Below are 20,149 nucleotides of genomic sequence, written 5' to 3'. Positions count from 1 at the left end.
AAATAAAAGACTGCTCATCAACAATATGTTTAACATTTAACAATCATAAATTGGTAACTGAATGACTCTTAACTGGCTGATTATAAAGATCGTCTTCAACTCTTTAATGAAATGGGACATAATTTTCAAAATTAAAGTGCATTTCAATTAGCAAAAAGTACATGTCAATGGTACAGATTTTTTACAAAGCACATGGATTTCTTTGAAGGATTTTGAATATGTAAATAATCAACACTTTTTTTGAAAAGGGAACCCTGATCTTGTAGTATTCTGAATCAAAAATGAATGCTATCATCAAGAGTGGACATTAGACAACATAATATTTACTGCCAGAGTTTATTCTCACGTGTGCAGCATCCTGTTAGTAGCTCCAGGCCAAGGATGTTAACCCTTTCTCTTTTGTGTGGCGCTCTCCTACTGAGTGGGGGTTTTGGATTCAGAAAAGCCTGAATTTTAAAGGCTCTTGTCTACTTTTAGCTAAAGGCTTTCTGTTTTAGATAGCCTCTGATTATTAATTTCTTTGGTTAGAGGGAGGATGACAACATCTATTGGTTTCTGAAAGTTTCCATAACAAAGCATCACGAACTGTGTGGCTTAAAGCCGTGGAAATTAATTCTTTCACAGCTCTGGCTGGGAGATGGAAATCTGAGAGCAAGGTGTCTGCAGGGCTGGTTTCTTCCCAGGGCGGAGAGGAAGAATCTGTCCCAGGCTCTCCTCCAGCCTCCGGGTGTTTGCTGGCCATCTTTGGTGATCCCTAGCTTGTTAGAAGCAGAAGCCTGGTCTCTGCCTTCTTCTTTGCATGTGTTCTTCCTGTGTGTGCCTGTGTGTCAATTTCTACTTTTTATAAGGACACTAGTCATATTGGATTAAGACTCACCCTAATCCAGAATGATTCATTTTAACTAACAATTGCATCTGTAATGACCCTATTTCCAAATAAAGTCACATCCTGGGGCACCGGAGGTTAAGACTTCAATGTAAGAATTTGGTTGGGACACAATTCAACTTACAACAGCATCTGAATTCTATAGGATTTCTATAATTGTTTACGTATAAAAATTGACTGCAAATCAAAACCACAGTGAGATACCATCTCACACCAGTTAGAATGGCCATCATTAAAAAATCAGGAAACAACAGGTGCTGGAGAGGATGTGGAGAAATAGGAACACTTTTACACTGTTGGTGGGACTGTGAACTAGTTCAACCATTGTGGAAGTCAGTGTGGCGATTCCTCAGGGATCTAGAACTAGAAATACCATTTGACCCAGCCATCCCATTACTGGGTATATACCCAAAGGACTATAAATCATGCTGCTATAAAGACACATGCACACGTATGTTTATTGTGGCACTATTCACAATAGCAAAGAGTTGGAACCAACCCAAATGTCCAACAACGATAGACTGGATTAAGAATATGTGGCACATATACACCATGGAATACTATGCAGCCATAAAAAATGATGAGTTCATGTCCTTTGTAGGGACATGGATGAAATTGGAAAACATCATTCTCAGTAAACTATCGCAAGGACAAAAAACCAAACACCGCATGTTCTCACTCATAGGTGGGAATCGAACAATGAGAACTCATGGACACAGGAAGGGGAACATCACACTCCGGAGGGACAGCATTAGGAGATATACCTAATGCTAAATGAAGAGTTAATGGGTGCAGGAAATCAACATGGCACATGTATACATATGTAACAAACCTGCACATTGTGCACATGTACCCTAAAACCTAAAGTATAATAATAAAAAAAAAAAAAAATTGACTGAATACTTCACAAAGTCTTGCCACAGGCAGATGCAGTCACTATATGAGTAAAAATCCCCCTGTAAACACAGGGCCTGAGCGAGAGTCTCGCATCTCTCCTTATCTGCATGACTTCACCAAGCCTTAGCACGTCTCTTCGGAAAAATTGAGATATTTAAAGTAATAAAATACATACAGTGTTTACCATGGTACTGCACACATAGCCAGCACCCAATAAAGGCTAAGGAATTGTATCAGTATGTCTGCACACATACCAATATAATATTGCATTCCAGAATTTTTCCTCCTTTTCTAATTAAATATGTCATTTGTTTCTCTGATTATATTTCTAAAGGCCAGGCAGAGTCTAAATGCTTAAAAGTTTGACCAGCTTGTTAATTGGTTTCACTTAGTTGATATTCTGTGGGTGTCAAATTACTTGTCTTAGAAATGTGGGTTATTTTAACCATCATAAAATATATTAATTCTTTTTTCTTATGAAAATCATTAAAACTTAAGTTTCTACGAGAATAAAAATGCCTAGATCAAATTAATATAAATTTTAAAGTGTGCTTTAATTTTTTTTGCTAGAAAAATAATCAAGTTTCCATAAAAATTTTTTATGAACGTTGTTTAAAAACTTAATGATTCTAATATTTGAGTACATTGAAATAAACAGTTTTGAACAAAGACCAAACTAAACTTTATATATTACAACAAAAAACAGATGCTTTTATTTTTATTAAGTATCATGCAAGTCTAAGATGCTCACTTTGGAGTATTAATGCCTACGTTCTTTGTCTAGCTGTGTCTGGATGAAGGGTGGTTGCAGGCACTAAACAGAAATAAGTGTCTTTAAAACAGACCTTTATAAGGTGCATTGTTTAGCTGGTTGGGCTATGCCTGGTATTATTCAGCCAGTTTAAATATCTATCTGTAAATATATATAGGATCTTTTAAAGATGATGTGGAGATTTGCTTAAAATGAGAAAACCTCCCCTCTGAATGGAGAATGGCAAGGTTTCCCATGCAAGTGATGGCACCTCCTATGGTGTTCTGGGGTTACCCTTCCTATCTTCTCCAAATCAAACAGCTGGAGGTTTTCTTTTGTTTTGCTGTTTTGTTTTGTATGTCACCCAGAGCCCTCGCCCATTATTTTGACGCTTGTTTGGCAGAAGAGGGGTGAAGAGGGTAGGCTTGTGTTTGCCTGAATTGTTTCTCCTTAGTGGTGTAGCTTCTAACAATTATAGGCTTTAACTTTTCTCCCCACTATTTAACTCCATCCATTCCCCAGATCACGCTAGCAAAACAGTAAGGTTATAATACACCTTTGATGATGGAGGTTTTCAAAGAATAGGCATGAATTGCAGAATAAACCAAAAAAGACTAATTTATTCGCTTAAGAGGGTTGGCCTCGAAGCCAAATTGCCTCTACTGAACTTCATTTACTGTATAACTTTTGGGGTAATGGCTATCTGCTATTTTTGACTTGCCCTGAATCTAGTAATATTTTTTCTATTGGCAGCACCTCGTTTCTTCTTTGAGGAACCACCCTTTCCTTCATCCAGTTCATGGATTCAGTTGCGGCTAACTTTATACCTTATGCTCCAGAAACTGGTATGGGTTTAGTCCCAATAATTGACAGTCACAGTGATTTCTAACAAAACAGATATAGGCTCAAGACGTTAAATTGTGAGAAATAACCGAGAACTTTTGCTGGAGCTTATTAGGAAAGAGGCATACTCTCTCTAGCAGTGTTGCTAAAGCATGTGAAATGCAACGCTGCTACCACGGGGGAGCATGTGTGCAGGACACTGAAGAGTTTTCGAAGCAAATGAAAGCAGAGCTGAGAAACAGAGACGGAGCCCTGGTGACATTCCTTCAGCAAGGACACGCAGTGCTGCCAGATGCATGGTCTACCTTAGTGTTTTAATGACATGAGTCACAGTTTCCTATCAGATGGGTAAAAATGTGGCATTGGAGCCAGATGGCTTCAGTTCAAAACACAGGTTGACTCTTCCCAGCTGTGTGATCATGAACAAATCATGCACACTCTCTGTGCCTCCTCATCTGTACCTACTTCACAGGGTTGGGAAGCTAATCTATGCAAGAACTTAGAACAGTGCCGAGAATATACTGTGAGCTTTATAAGTCCATGTTATCATCATGCATTATTGCTAGCAGTTTTTCTTTAAACCAATTACAACTTGGTTTCTGTCCCTCATAATCAAAAAGATCTTCTCCAAATAGCTCATAGTGCTGTTGTCGGATTACACGCACAGTCTCAAAAGCCTTGGCACATACGGGCTATTCAAGTATTATTTGTTATTGTTAGCAATGACATAATTATTACCATCTTCTTTTCCTTCTTCAAAGCATCATTCTTATTGAACAAAAGTATTATTCCTCAGCTCTGAGGAATAATATGGATAGCCATATTCTATCCTTAAGAATGTGTGCCTGATATTTTGGGCATTCTTTTCTCCTTCTCTCTTTTCTGATGTAAGCCTGAAACAAGCAAATAGCTTTTATTTTATTATAGAGTTCATATCTGCACGACAACCATGCCATTTCTTAAATATCTAACAGCCATTAAAGTACAGTGTTCAGTATCACTTTTCCTACTCCAGACCTTCATCTTAGACATACCAATTACTGATAGATGCTTTATAATTGCAAATTTCTCTCTAATCTATTTTGGATTTAATTCTTATGAATAGTCCCATGCCCAACCATTGTCACAAGCAGCAGGGATTGAAGGACAAAAGGTTTCTTACAGTTATATCCACCAGTCCTAAATGGCAAGCAGTGCGTTTTGACACCCATCTCTTCACCTGGCCGCCAAAGAATCATGACAGCCCATAACTGGTAGGATTCGAGGAATTTATTCCACACTGGTTTCATGTGGATTCTATTCTTGGTGTCTCAGGATATTCTCGCACCCCTTGGTCTGGTGTCCCCAGAATGTCTGTGTTTTTCTTCAGAGTATATATTATTGACCAAAGAGCAATCATTTCTTAGTTTAAACACATATTTAGCTTACAATGTATAAATACTTAGTCATTAATGTACACTTTCTATAATGGCTGATAAAACCATAGTAGCCTTCTGTCTCTAATCTAAGCACAGCTTCTATTTGTTTTTCTATTTTCTCTATGGGATCACTGGAGGCTGTACGCCCTCAGCAGTTTCAGTGACTGGATGGGGTGGGAGTTAAAGTCACGCTGGGGGGAAGTGGTATTCCAGCAGAGAATCTCAATTATAAAAGTCAACTCCCTATTGCATAGCACTGTGATATTTCTTGTGAACACTTTTAAATGCCCTAATGATAAGAGCCTGTATTATAGTTTAATGGCTTTATGCTCAGTATCATGTATACTATCCAGAGGATACTCCCTTCACTTAGAATTCAGTTCTCATTCTCCCCAGCAATTCATCCCATCACACACACACACACACACACACACACACACACACAGAGTAACTGCTTCCTACCTTCCAGAATATTGCTAATTCTTGTTTCAAGTTACCTACTGTATTCTCTGGGAAACCTTCCCTAATTCCCTAATTCCCTAATTCTACCTACTCTTGTCTTCTGGGGCTTCTGTAATGATTTGTGTATGACTCTCATTCACCACAGTGAGCCAAGTTAACTATTTCAGTGACCCCTCCCTCATTTAACCATAAGCTCCCAGAGCGAGGCGTTAACGTGACCATGAATATTTGCTGTGCCGACTGCTCTTGATTGCCTTATTCATGGGCTCCTCTCCAGTGTGGTGGGCTCAGGGTGTGTCAAACCGGTGGACACTGCAGTCTCGCTTGCTCGTGGGAGTGAATTAAATCTCATATGCATAGCAGTTGGGGTTCTTGGTTGCAAACCTCAGGAAGCAACTCAGGCTTTGCAGTTAATGCTTTGAACCTAATTCAGTAGTAAAACCATGTGTTCACATAAACACTGATATAGCAAGAAATTCCTTAAGTACTCAGAGATCACGGATATTATGGGATGACCAAGTTAATCGAAAGTATATTCAAACATTTGGAATCTTTTAACAAAGCCAGTACATAGACTGTATATATACTGTAGAGATTTGTATGGCAGGAGAGTACTCCGGCCACTGAGCATGTGTTCTGGGGTGTCACCAGCTGCACTCAGGAGAAGCTGCCCTGCTCAGTCTTTCCAAGCCACCTCCACCCCAAGCCTTTGCTTAAGCTCTTAGCTCAGGCGCTAAGAGGCAAAAATGTTTCCCTCTGAATTGACCTCATTAAGTGGCTATTTGAGCTTTGTGTAAGCAGAATTATTGTTGGAAAAATGCAGTAAAATGGAGTAGTGATCTGCAATTTCATTTGCAATTATATTTTTATTAAAACAGTAAATGACTAAAATTCATATTTCACACAACATATAGTCACCCTAATAGCAATAAAATTCACATATTAAATGTAAATGAAAAGTGCAAAACCGAGATCTTTTCGTGGTCTGTGGAATCTAAATTTGTATAAGGGTTGATAGAAAAAGTAAATTTCTTGATTACATAACAGTTGGTACAGATTTAAAACACTGCTTAGTCTCCTGATGACTAACAGTGTTTCTAATAAGAAACATGAAAATACCAGCATAAAAATAACTTCAGAGGTAAAGCAAGAAATACAGAAAGAAAAATAAAAATGATTTTTAAAAAATAACCATAGGCAGGGGTGGAAGGGATGAATACTTTTTTTTAGTTGAGATATTAAAAATAGTAATTATAAGAATACAAAACAACGTAGAATGCACTATAGATTACATCAGAGGTAAGATTCTATTACTTCACGAGTACTTCATGAAGTGTGTTTTAATACAACAGATAACAGAATGTGAAGCCTGTTGTTGATTACCTTTCAGGCATGTTTACTAAATCAAAAAACATACAATCATGACAAGTTTTTAAATAAATCTCATTTATAAAAATCATCATAAGAATATGAAGTACATGAAATATCTTGATCTTAAATCATCCACCTGCCTACAGGGGTAGGGCTATGTGTTATATTAAGTCCAACTGCTGAGTAATTTGCAAAAAACTGGGAACTGTTTGCTCATTTGAGTTCAACATATATTTTCCCCTTTTAGTTCTAAAATTAATTTGTGTGAAGAACTTGTCCAAATTAAAATCCCTCATGTTATGAAGATACCTCCTACAAATTAAGAAGACAAATACAGACATGAATTAATGATGATAAATACAAAATTTTGACACTTTGTAATGCAGTTCCATTATATAAATAATTTTATTTTAAACTTTTTATTCATTTTAATTGACAAATGAAAATTGTATGTATTTATCACATGAGGTGTGACATATATTTACACAATGGAGTAGTATTTAGCCTTAACAAAAAGTTCAGTCATTTGTGACGACATGGATGAACAGGGACGTTCTGCTAAGCAGAAGAGGCAGGGAGGGAAAGACAAAAAACCATGTGATTATCACACTTATACACGTGGGACCTAAAGCAGTTGAATTCGCAGAACTAGAAAGTAAAACACTGGTTGCCAGGGGCTGGGGGCTGGGGTGCGATGTTGGACAAAGGTTACACATTTCAGTTAGACAGAAGGAGTAAGTTCAACAGCTCTAATGAACAGCAGGGTGACCAGAGTTAATAATGGTGCCTTATATTCTTGAAGATTGCTGACAGTAGATACTAAAACATGATGTTTTTGTGATTAAAAAGAATTACAAAAAACAATAAACATGTGAGGTAATGCACACTTTAACGAACTCAAGGCCTCCCCCACCTTCCCCCACCCCCGAATTCTGGGGCCAGCCTCTGCTCTCTCTTCCAAGGTAGAGGCCCAGGTCCTGACTATGGCCTGTGAGGCCCACCCTGGTCCGTCCGCACTGCCTGTGTTATGTCCACTCCACACTTTACCACCTCTCTTCCCCTCTGGCCGCTTGCTCTCTGGAACCTCATCCAGGTGCACACCCTCCTCCAGCCTTGCATAGGCTGCCCTGTCCTCTGGAGCACCTTCCCAAGGCCTGTCCTGCCATCCTCAGCAGCATCACCGCTCAGAGAGCCATTCCCAGGCAGCACAGTCACAAAGCCCCTTGGAAGGGGGCACGTAGACCTGATCTGTGGAAATCCCCACTTTAACAGAGCTGTAGGTCATGGAGACCTGCCTTGCCTCGCAAAACGAACCCTATGTGTGTGAAGCTTTGAAGCTTCTCTAACAGTTTGGCTGCAAAGATATTTTATGACGTGCATTATGAAGAAAAACAAAATATAGAGAGAAGTCATAACAAAGTTGTTTTCCCTAATGTATAATATATTTAAGCATGAATATGTCTCCAAAAACATATCTTTAGGTGCCAGCATCTTTTAAGTCTAAGTGGCAGAAGACAACTTGAACTAGAGTATGTCAAGCAAGGACAGAAACATGCAGGCTCAAAGAACAGATGATGGCTCATCTCTCAGAAATGACGAAAGGCTGTGAAACTCAACATCTGAGTGTTGGAGTTGCTGGGTTCTCTGGGAATTCGGCAAAAATGAAAATAGTTGAATCTCTTGGCTAATAAAGAAAATGTGGAGTTTTGTGGTAGCCAGTAGGCTTTGTTGATTTTACCACTTAAAAAGAAGAAAATTTGCCTCAGATAACTGTAGAACTTTGGACCATTCACACAGCTAACTTTTTCATCATTTGTAAATTACATAACCTGCATTCCAGATATTTACATGTCTAGAAGCTTCTCAGTACAAGTTTATTACTTTTTACTCAGACTTCCTACTTTAATTTTTAATTTCCTGAATGCCATTATAAAATATTAGCCGTAGAAATTCAAATCAGACACTGAAGCCCATTTCCAGATGGCAGAAATGATGACTTGAAGGTCACAGATAGGAGGAAGTGGTCTGACGTGATGAGGAAACTTCCTGTGGTGTAATGTATGGAAAATCTACATGCCTAAAGGGTGGCGTTACCTTTGCACAGAGTAGACAGGCCAGGCAGCTCTGGACATGGGATGATAGTGAATTTAGCCTCCTCAGGAAACTTACTTGGTTGCCAGATCAAAAAGCTTCCTACACCTTCAATCTGTCTCAAAAGCCCAAATACTAACTACACATACGGACTTTAAGTGGTGGCTGCTCAAACCCCACACCTCCACCCACCTCACCCACCCTGGGTATGGAGCATGCCCCCCGCCCCCACCCTTAGTCCTGTGAATCACGTGAGCTGGGGCAGTCTTCACCCCGGTGGGCTTGGAGGCATTTTACTATCTGAGATTTTCAGATGCCTCCTCTGATAATTTCTTCTCTAGCACTCCATTCACTTCTCTTTGCTCCTTTCTCTTTAAATAAAATATATCCTTTTATTTGTCTGAACTAAGATCTCCTGAAAGCATTGTCAAGACAACCACAATCTTCAATATGTTTTTCGTCACGCAGAGCACCATTTGTCTTCATAGGCTTCCTCCAGATACTTCTCCACAGCCCTTTCTTTGTAAACTAAAAAGCCCTATAAATAAATATTCCTAATCAAAGAGTTTCTTCACTAAAAATAGCATTAGTACAGATTGTAAAAGAACTAAGTTATATCTAAACCCCTTGCATTAAGTTGTAGTGACATCTTCTCACTACAAGGACTTGGAAACCAACTCATTGTGTGGACTGGTGGTTGCTGCCACCGAAATGTGTGCATTTTAGCTACCCCAGCCTTCAGCCCAGGCAGCAGGACACGTGCTCCTCCTCAGGCGGACCAGCAGGGGCTTAATGTCTTAGAAATGTCTCTCTCTCTCTCTCTTTCATCCTTCCTTCCTTACTCCCTCCCTCCCTCCCTTTCTCTCTCACTTTTTCTTTTTTCTTTCTTCTCTCTTTCTCCTTTTTTCTCTCATTAATCATCTATGTACCTCCTACCCATTTTCCAAACTGATGTAACACAAGATAAATATAAATAAGTAAGGAAATTGCAAAAATATAAATACAGGAAAGTAAGAAAACTGCCAAAGGCAAAGATTAGAAGAAAAAAATGGGATAATGCAGAGATGAAGTATTATAAAAAATAAGTCTTCTGAAATACTGAGCACTTGCAAATGTGCTGCTAACCTTCTTGGAAGCTGAGACAGAAGACAAATCACTCGTGAGAAAACATGACTACTTTTTCATGAAGACATAAAATAATTCTTCTGCAGTTATTATTAGAGAGGATGCAGATGATGAATGTGACTAGCGTCATCGACAGCATCATTGAGTCAATGTGCTAACTTATCAGGCTGTCCCTTTGTTTAAAATGCTCACATTTTCTATTGCGTAAATACAGTTCAGTTAGAAAAGCTTGTTGAAGAGGTCAGTGAGAGTTTCTAGAAGACAGCTAATGTGTGTTTTGAGCGTCCTACATACCCGATGTGTTCTATGGGTCTGAGTAACATTAGCAGTGTCAGTGATCTCAAGCTCTGTATGCAAAATTTTAAGAGATAAGCAAGTAAAGTTTACTCTGTGTGCCCAGTTTCTGATTTAATGTCCTAACAATGGAGGGGTAGAATAAACTTTACACATATATATTAAATCCAAATTGATAAAGAGTATAGTTTGAGAAGGAATATAAAATATAAGAAATGTGTATTAGCATTATGCTAAATAAGCACCTATTTAAAAGGAAAACACAACTTTAGTATAAAAAAGAGTAGTTAAATCTAAAATAGAATTTTTCACATAGCTATACATTCAATAAATATAAGTGAATGAATGGACAGATGTCATTTTAAGAGTGGATCCTTATTTCTAATATATATGTCAAGCATATTTTACTTCTATGAGAAAACATACACTTTTCATAAAATTTGAACATAAATGTTGCTGATATATACACTTAAATATATCTAATGTTATTATAAAACCTCCAGGCCAGGAGCAGTGGCTCACGCTTATAATCCCAGCACTCTGAGAGGCTGAGGCAGGTAGATCACCTGAGGTGAGGAGTTCGAGACCAGCCTGACCAACATGGGGAAACCTGATCTCTACTAAAAACACAAAATTAGCTGGGTGTGGTGGCGCGTGCCTGTAATCCCAGCTACTCAGGAGACTGAGGCAGGAGAACTGCTTGAACCCAGGAGACAGAGGTTGCAGTGAGCCGAGATCATGCCACTGCACTCCAGCCTGGGCAACAAGAGTAAAACTCCATCTAAAAAAAAAAAAAAAAAAAAAGAAAAAGAAATCCTCCAATTGACTATTTTTCTCTTCACTTTCAGAACACGCACACACAGAAACACACTTTGATGTTTTCATAAATGCATATACTCACGCAGCCACCACCATGATCAAGGTATAGAACATTTTGGTCCATTCAACAAAGATGCCCCGTTTTAGGGTCGAGTCCTTCCCCCTCACCTAGACCATCACAAGCACTGAATTGTTTATTGCCCTTAGAGTTTGGCCTTTCCTAGGATGGCATATTATAAAACTGTAGCTTATGTACTTTTTAATTTCTGGCTTCACTTTGCTTGAAAGTTTTGAAATTCATTTATTTCTATATATATATATATATATAGCTTATTTTCTTTATTGTTGAATAGTGCCCAATTTTATGAATATACCACAATTCGTTTATCTGTTCATCAGATGATGTACGTTTGAGTTGTGTGCAGTTTTTAACTTTTATGAACAAAACTTTTAAAGGCATACATGTATAGGTCCTTTGCTCTCAGTTATTTTTATTTTTAATGGATAAATACTTAAGACTAACATTGCTAGATCATAAGATAAGTAGATTTTGGCTTGATAAAACTTTCCTAAGAGAATTCAGTTTTTCCTCTCTCACCACTGATGTGTGAGACTTCTAGTAGCTTCACATCCTCACCAACACTTGGTATAACAAGAAATTTTGCTTTGCCATTCTGATAAATATACAAGTGGTCTTAATGTGTATTTCCCTAATTGCTAATAATGTTGAACACATTTTTGCTTCTAATTGGCCATTTTTACATCTCTTTGGGAAGTACCTGTTTCCCTACTTTGTAATTATATTGTCCTTTTATTGAATTGCAAGGATTTCTTATTTATGCTGAATACGTTATAAACATGATATGGAGTGTAGATAATTTAATAAATGTTTACCAGTACTTTCTCCCAATTTGTGACTTCTGTTTCATTTCTCTCTGCAATGACTTGTAATATTCAGTGCACAGATGTTGTGCATATTTTGTGAAATTTACCCCAAAATATTTCACAATTTTTATGTGATTATAAGTAGTCCTAGTTTTTAAGTTCAAAATCCCATTGGTTATAATATATAGAAATCAAATGGCTTCTCGTTTGTGGACCTTATATCCTGTGACCACCGTAAACACTCTAAACTGCTACCAATTTTATAAATCCTTAGACTTTTCTAACTCGATGATCATGCCATTTCTGAAAAAAGGTAATTTTGTTTCTTTCTTCCTGATCAGTTTGTCTTTAATTTTTTTTTGTCTTGCTTTATTCTACTAAGTAGAAGTTTCAATATAATTTTGAATAAAAGTGGTATGTTTGGACATACTTGCCTTGTCATTTTTCCTTTGTTTTCTTGTTTCTTAGAGCAAAAGCATTCATCTAAGTTTTCAAATTTATTGCAATAAGTTGTTCACAATATTCTATTACGATCGTTTTAATATCTGTTGTATCTGTTGTGATGGCCTATCTTTTACTGGCAATTTGTGCCTCCTCTAGTTCTCTTAATGAAACTGACAAGAATTTATTTATTTTATTCTTCTTTGCTTTTGCTTTTATTAACTTTCATTTTTCATTGATTTCTATTTTCATTTGTATTATTTCCTTCTGTTAGATAGATTTTAATTAAATTTGTTCCTCCTTTTGTAGTTTCCTGAGTGTAAGTGTAGATAATTGATTTGAGATTTGTTTCTAAAGTAAACATTTAATGCTATAAATATTCCTCTATGCAATGTTTTAGCTCCATATGACATATTTTGATATGATGTGTTTTCATATAATCCCATTCAAAATATTTCCTTATTTCCCTTGTACCTTTTTATCTGACCAGTGAGTTATTTATAAACGTCATTTTTAATTTTAAAATATTTTGGATGCTGGGCAGAGTAGCTCATTCCTATAATTCCAGAACTTTGGGAGGCTGAAGTGGGAGAAAAGCTTTCGCCCAGGAGTTCCAGGCTGTAGTGAGCTGTTGTTCTATCACTACATTCCAGTCCCAGTTCTGGCAACAGAGCAAGACCCTGCGTCCAAAAATAAAAAGTTTAATAGTATTGTTCAAATTTTCTATATATTTACTAATTTTCTGTATTTATCCCATCAATAATGGAGAGAGAAAGAAGTGTTTTAATTTCCAACAATATTTATGATATTTGAAAAAAAATTCTGTTTTGTTGGGTTTTGCTTGATATTATTGGAAGCTCTGTTATATATTTAAAAGTTTTTTTTAATTCTTGATGAATTGACCCTTAATTATCATGCAATGTTTCTCATTATTCCTGGTAATATCACTTATTTTAAAATCTACTTCATCCAATGTTTATATAGCTCATCCAGCTTCTTTTGGAATTGTGTTTCCACAATCTACTGTTCCTTCTACTTATTTTTAACGTGTGCTACATGTAGACAGCACATAGTTGGTCTTTGCTTTTCATCCAATATAAGCATCTTGACCTTTAATTTTATCTTTCAAGAGACTAATATCTTACATAATTATTAATATATTTTTATTAAAATTTGACATCTAATTTGTCATCTCCTATTGGTGCCATCTGTTTTTTTTTTCTATATTTTTCCCATTTCCTTAGTTTGAAATAATTATGTTTTTATGTTTCCATTTCATCTCTACTTTTGGCTGATTGGTCTCATCCTTTTTATTATGTATTTATTTCTCTGATTTCTCTGAGGTTTGCAACATTCACATTATTCTTAATACAGATGACCTTTAAATAATATTAAACCACAGCACATGTAATATACAATCCTAGCAACTTTTTTCTCTCTCCTCCTATCCTTCGTACTATCGTCATACATTTTGTTCTTACATATGTCATCAAGCCCACAACTCTTTGCATTATTTTTATTTAAATGCTTTAATTATTTTGATATGATTAAAATGGGAAACGTGTCTCATATAGGTAGCTTATATTTACAAATCATAGCTCTTGCATTCCTTTGGGTATATTTTAATTTCCACTTGATATCATTTTTCTTTTGCCTCCCAAATTCCCTCAGCTTTTATTTGGGTGAGAAAGGCTTTATTCGCCTTTATTCATGAAAGATATGTATGCTGGGTGTAGAAATCGGTCTCTGTGAAAACAGAATATTTACTTATGGACCTGACTGGTTTTTTTCTGCCAGGCTCTTAACTACGGTGTGTTGAGTCCACGTAGTCTGCACTTGGGCCCTACCTGTTTTGTTGTTTCCGAAGTTACCTTGGGTGTACCGCATCCTTCAGATCCCTTTGGTAGTAGCCTGCCACTGGCCTGAGCTTAGTCTGGGACCTGGAGTGCCAGAGAACACGTTCAGTCATCCGCCTTTACTGTCAGTGTGCTGCCCTCTCGGACCACATGCCCTTCCCAGCGGCCGGTTTCCTGCTACCCAGTGGAAGGGGCGGCTGCTGTTCCTGAGAGCAAAGCGTGTGTTTTCTCCACACCAGACTCAGGCTCAGGCAGGCCCCGTGTGTCAGAGCTTCAGGAAAACAACTTTCTTAGCATCCTTTCCACCCGCAGGGAAATCACTCTGCATAGTCTGGAAGGCAGGCCTGTGTCCTGCACACAACCTCGCCCTGCCCACAGGTGACAGCACACTCTGCTTGGTATCTGGGTGTGTGGTGTCTCCATCCCTGCCCCCACAGCCAACTCGGAGGTTCACTATGTCAGTGCGGACTCCTGGGGAGGGGTGAGATTACTGCCTAGTGTTATGCAGGGAGAGGGGTGTTTTTTTACCTTTCCTCAGTGGTAGAAAACCGTTTCCTGTTATCTGGGCAGGTGTGTTTCCACCCTTCCCTCAGGGGCAGATGGCATTGGCCCCACGTTAAGAAGGGCCCGGTGCGCAGGCAGGTTTTGTGTCTGTGCCTAAATACACCTAAGTTTCCCGTGGACTCCTGTGTTACCCTCAAAACTAGGCAGTCCCTGCACAACCGTGTCACTGAAGTGGAGAGGGACCTTTGGTGTCTGCAGTGCTGCCTGCAACCATTCCTGTGAGCACGTGAGCTGCCGGTGGGGAAAAGCCAGCTGTAGGGGTTATGGGGCAGGTGCCTGGTGTCTAGGGCTCACAGGGATTCCAACCTGCCAGTAATGTTGGCCCAGGGCCTTCAGGGGTCTCTTTTCCTGGATTGCTCCCAGATGGAACCATTTGTGTGCCCCATGCTCCTCAGAGGAAACTCAGGTCACATGGGGACCTTGCAGCTTCATAGTTTCAGTAGTCTGATAGTTGCAATAGCCGCCATAGTCTCATAGTTGCAATCGTGCAGACAGTCTCAAAAAATTATGATTATTTATTTAATTATGATTTTTTAGATTACCCACTTTTTTCACTGTTAGACTAAAACAACGTTCTCTTTTCTGCTGTTGAACCTATTTCCCTCTTTAGCGGTTATTATCCTCTAGAAATACGGAAACCTGGATTCAGAGGAGCTCGTTTGGGGTGGAACATAATGGGTGAGTATTGGGTGCAGACCCGGTGCAGAGTAGTTATTATGGACTAGCCTGAACCTGATCACGAGCGGGGCTGCCTGATTTTAAAGGTCAGCAAGCATCACTTTCTGATACTCATATCTTCAAATGACATTGGAATATCTTCAAGTGGGAAAAGGGCACATGAGTGTGATTTTGATTTTTTTAGTGTAAACTTATTTTTAGGACAGTTTTGGGTTTATAGAAAAATTGAAGAGTATTACATTGTTCCCGCATCCCCTTCCCAACATACACAGTTACGCCTATTTGCATCTTGCATTGGCGTACTGCGTTTTATAATTGATGAGCCAATATTGGCGTATTCTTATTAACAAAAGTCCATAGTTGACACCAGTGTTCACTCTTGGTGTGGCACAGTTCTATGGGTTTTGACAAGTGCATAATCAAATCTATCCACTATTATAGTATCATACAGAATAGTTTCACTGCCATAAGAATCCTCTATGTGCCATCTATTCATCTCTGCCCATCCCTACCCCTGGCAACTGCTGATGTTTTTACTGATGCATAATTTCGCCCTTTCCAGAATGTCACATAGTTGGAATCATATATAGTTTGACTGATTTCACTTTATAATAATGCATTTAAGAATCCTCTTTTTTCTAAGTGTTTTCCACAAAGCAATAGATTCTTTTTGTGGAAATAATATTCTGAAATTCTAAAAGATATCATTCACCTTCCTCAACTTCACTTTCTTTATTCATAAATAGGGATCACATATTAATTTCTATCCCAAGATTTTTGAGTATTGAAAAGATAATTTACATGTAAAAAAGTAAAATGTGAGACAAATATAATTTTTCTTAAAATATTATAATGAATGCAAAGATATGAGGGATTTGGGGAGAGGAATTAAAATTAAAATGCAAGCCAATTCCTGACATGAATGACAAAGGAAAGTACGTGAGTTCTATCATCAGTTTTTGATTTTTACATTGTTTGATAGTAATTTCTTTAAATTACTTACGTTTCCAAGATACTATCATGATATTTCAATGAGAACACTTTAACTCAGAGAAAGATATATAATCATCTTTATTTTAGTTTATTTGTTTTATAATAAGCAACTAATATTTTAACTTTTGCTTAGAGCTCCTAAAACATATTGGGCTGAAATTATTTTAAGGAAAAGGATAAATTTTTTGTGTGTCAACTGAGTGTTTAATTTATATACACCACATCATCTTATCTAAGGGAGAATCTTTTTTGCTCCACAAAACTTTATTTTCTCCCAATGGCTTTTATTTTGAACAAAAGGAATTTACTTTTGATATTTGCGCAGACCTGTCCAGGACTGATGATATTTTGTTGATTGTTATATTAGCAGGCTGTGTTGTCTGCTCAGCATCATTCAAGAAGTATGAGTGCATATTCAGGTGTCAGAGAAAATCTAAAATTGTGGGGAAATATATTTATGTCTCATGAAACGATTTTGCTATTCTTGGATCATTTTAGGGATTTCTAAAATACTTTTTGATAAATGAAAGATTTAAAAGCCTCTTCTCTGAATTGTCTTTCTCAACTTTTCCTTGAACTTCATTGTGAGAAAAAATATAGCATTTTTATTATCTTTTTCTTACTTAAAAATAGAATTTAGGCTGCTTAAAATTTTAACAACTTTTATATAAATGTGTCTTTGTTCTTACGTATCAGAGGGCTAGAAGAAACAAAAGAACTATATAATGTATGCATTTTAGTCTTACCAAACCAGAACAAAATCTATTTTATGAGTGATGTTTATTTTGAAAATCTGGACAGGCTGGGCACGGTGGCTCACGCTTGTAATCCCAGCACTTTGGGAGGCCAAGGCGGGCAGATCACGAGGTCAGGAGATCGAGACCACGGTGAAACCCCGTCTCTACTAAAAATACAAAAAAATAGCCGGGTGTGGTGGCGGGCGCCTGTAGTCCCAGCTACTCGGAGAGGCTGAGGCAGGAGAATGGCGTGAACCCGGGAGGCGGAGCTTGCAGTGAGCCCAGACTGCGCCACTGCACTCCAGCCTGGGCGACAGAGTGAGACTCCATCTCAAAAAAAAAAAAAAAAGAAAAGAAAATCTGGACAAAACCCTGAACATTAAGGGCATAGTTCAGACATGTGTTGAAATTGGTATGTATGTTGACAGAATTTACCACTGAATGGAAAAATGAGAAATTTTTACTTTGAAACCTGCCCTCTACCAAGCCGTCAGCACTACAATCCCACAGATAGCATGAAATAAGTTGTATTTCGAGAACGATTGCATTGCCTTGTACTGTAAACCTCCTGTTGAGCCTATTTTGAGGCATTGCATCAAATCCCAAGATTGAATAATCTGATCTGGAATGTCACTGTCTAAGACTTCATGGTTGCTAATTCTGGTGTCTAACAATTCGCAAGACATCTATTATTTTGCTTTAAATTTCCAGCATAATATTTTGCCAAATGAGGAATATACTCTACGAAGTTTTATTTCTAATTGTCTCTTAGGTATTTATTACTTTAAAATTTGATTAAAAGATAAATATCTGCTTTATAACCAAGCATAAACTTGTTTGCCTAAGCCAAACAATTCAGCTTTCTTCTGTAAATGTGCCAGGAATTTGCAACCTGCTCTTCCTCCTGCTGTTTGGTAGTCATGGGCACTCAAATTGTGATCTGCTTTTGTGAAAAATGTCTTTTAAGGGAGACAGCCCCATTAGCAGTTTCATCAGTCAGCATACAAGTATCTTATATTCATACTGATACTTTCTTTGGTGTGTTTTTTTTTTATTTTCTTATTATTAGTTCATTTTAGAAATAAAAAAAAAAAACACCAGATGAAAAAGAAATTTTTCTGTAGTCAATGCCTCGCCAGTCCAGGGGGAAAAGCAGAGAATTCTGGCCGAGAACATACTGAGAACTACTGCAGGTTCAGCTCGTTACCATCCGAGCATGCTTGGAAGCTACCCTTGCTCTCTGTTACTGAAGCAGAGATTCTGGGACAAGGTCATCTCCGGGTTACTTTTCAAGGAACTTTTTCTGCCTTCTTTTGCCTCAAGTTCCAACTGAGAGACCTGAGAAGCTGACGGTGTCTCATGGTTCAGATCTTTTCCACGCGAAGGCATTCTGGTTCGAGTTGTAGAGAACTCCATTGCCATGCATAGATCGCACTCTTTGTGTGGCCTGGATGACACTGTAAATATAGAGTAACTCTCAAGGTAATTTGTACCCTGGATTTACATCAACTGCTGATATGTGTAGTCCTGGGGCTCTCCAGCCTCCCAGGGGACAGTTCTGTTACTGGTGGCGAATCTATATCCTTATGGTTCTGTAGCAACCTGAATTCCTGCCTCATCAGAAGAAAGAATTTGAGTGCATAAGGCAGAAGGAGAAACCAAGGCAGGCTTTAGAGCAGGAGTGAAAGTTTATTAAAAAGCTGTAGGACAGGAACAAAAGGAAGGAAAGTACACTTGGAAGAGGGCTAAGCGGGCGTCTTCAAAGCCAAGTGCATGGTTTGACCTTTTGACTTGGGGTTTTATACATTGGCTCACTTCCAGGGTCTTGCGCTGCTTCTCCTGACTTGCCCAACTCCTTGGGAAGCTGCTGATCACCAGTTTCAGGTGTTTTCCATCTAGTAGGAGACTGGCGTTCTCTGGTGCCAGCTGTGACCAATTATTGCTTTAGCGAGACGGTTAACAACCACCTGCCCATCACCTGATGGTCAGCAGACACTCCTGGTATGTGTCTGGCAGGAGGAGCCCTCTCCTACCCTACTCATACCCGACTAGCTACCCACTGTAACAGTTTCAGTGGAACCACTCGATCTATTGAAAATGTGTTCCTTTAGTCCATCTTGAATTAATTTTTGTATAAGGTGTAAGGAAGGGATCCAGTTGCAGCTTTCTACATATGGCTAGCCAGTTTTCCCAGCACCATTTATCAAATAGGGAATCCTTTCCCCATTTCTTGTTTTTGTCAGGTTTGTCAAAGATCAGATAGTTGTAGATATGCAGCATCATTTCTGAGGGCTCTGTTCTGTTCCATTGATCTTAATTAAATGTTAGACCTAAAACCATTAAAATCCTATAAGAAAACCTAGGCAATACCATTCAGGACATAGGCATGGGCAAGGACTTCATGTCTAAAACACCAAAAGCAATGGCAACAAAAGCCAAAATTGACAAATGGGATCTCATTAAACTAAAGAGCTTCTGCACAGCAAAAGAAACTACCATCAGAGTGAACAAGCAACCTACAGAATGGGAGAAAATTTTTGCAACCTACTCATCTGACAAAGGGCTAATATCCAGAATCTACAATGAACTCAAACAAATTTACAAGAAAAAAACAAACAACCCCATCAAAAAGTGGGCAAAGGACATGAACAGACACTTCTCAAAAGAAGACATTTATGCAGCCAAAAAACACAAGAAGAAATGCTCATCATCACTGGCCATCAGAGAAATGCAAATCAAAACCACAGTGAGATACCATCTCACACCAGTTAGAATGGCCATCATTAAAAAGTCAGGAAACAACAGGTGCTGGAGAGGATGTGGAGAAATAGGAACACTTTTACACTGTTGGTGGGACTGTAAACTAGTTCAACCATTGTGGAAGTCAGTGTGGCGATTCCTCAGGGATCTAGAACTAGAAATACCATTTGACCCAGCCATTCCATTACTGGGTATATACCCAAAGGACTATAAATCATGCTGCTATAAAGACACATGCACATGTATGTTTATTGCGGCACTATTCACAATAGCAAAGA

At 38.2% G+C, this 20,149-nt stretch overlaps 1 long non-coding RNA gene across 1 annotated transcript in view; it reads right to left on the bottom strand.

Moving 5' to 3' along the window:
* LOC131380994 (uncharacterized) overlaps positions 1 to 20,149 on the bottom strand; it is an 81,087-nt gene that overhangs the window by 50,811 nt on the left and 10,127 nt on the right. Inside the window, exon 2 of the long non-coding RNA XR_009209378.1 lies at positions 14,131 to 14,223. This is a non-coding gene — a long non-coding RNA (uncharacterized LOC131380994). The remainder of the gene's footprint in view (positions 1 to 14,130; positions 14,224 to 20,149) is intronic.

This window comes from Hylobates moloch, unplaced genomic scaffold (genome assembly GCF_009828535.3).
Source record: "Hylobates moloch isolate HMO894 unplaced genomic scaffold, HMol_V3 SCAFFOLD_13, whole genome shotgun sequence".
Taxonomy (NCBI): Eukaryota; Metazoa; Chordata; class Mammalia; order Primates; family Hylobatidae; genus Hylobates; species Hylobates moloch.
Note: the sequence above shows the minus strand (reverse complement) of the source record. Positions and strands in the feature narration are given on the sequence as shown.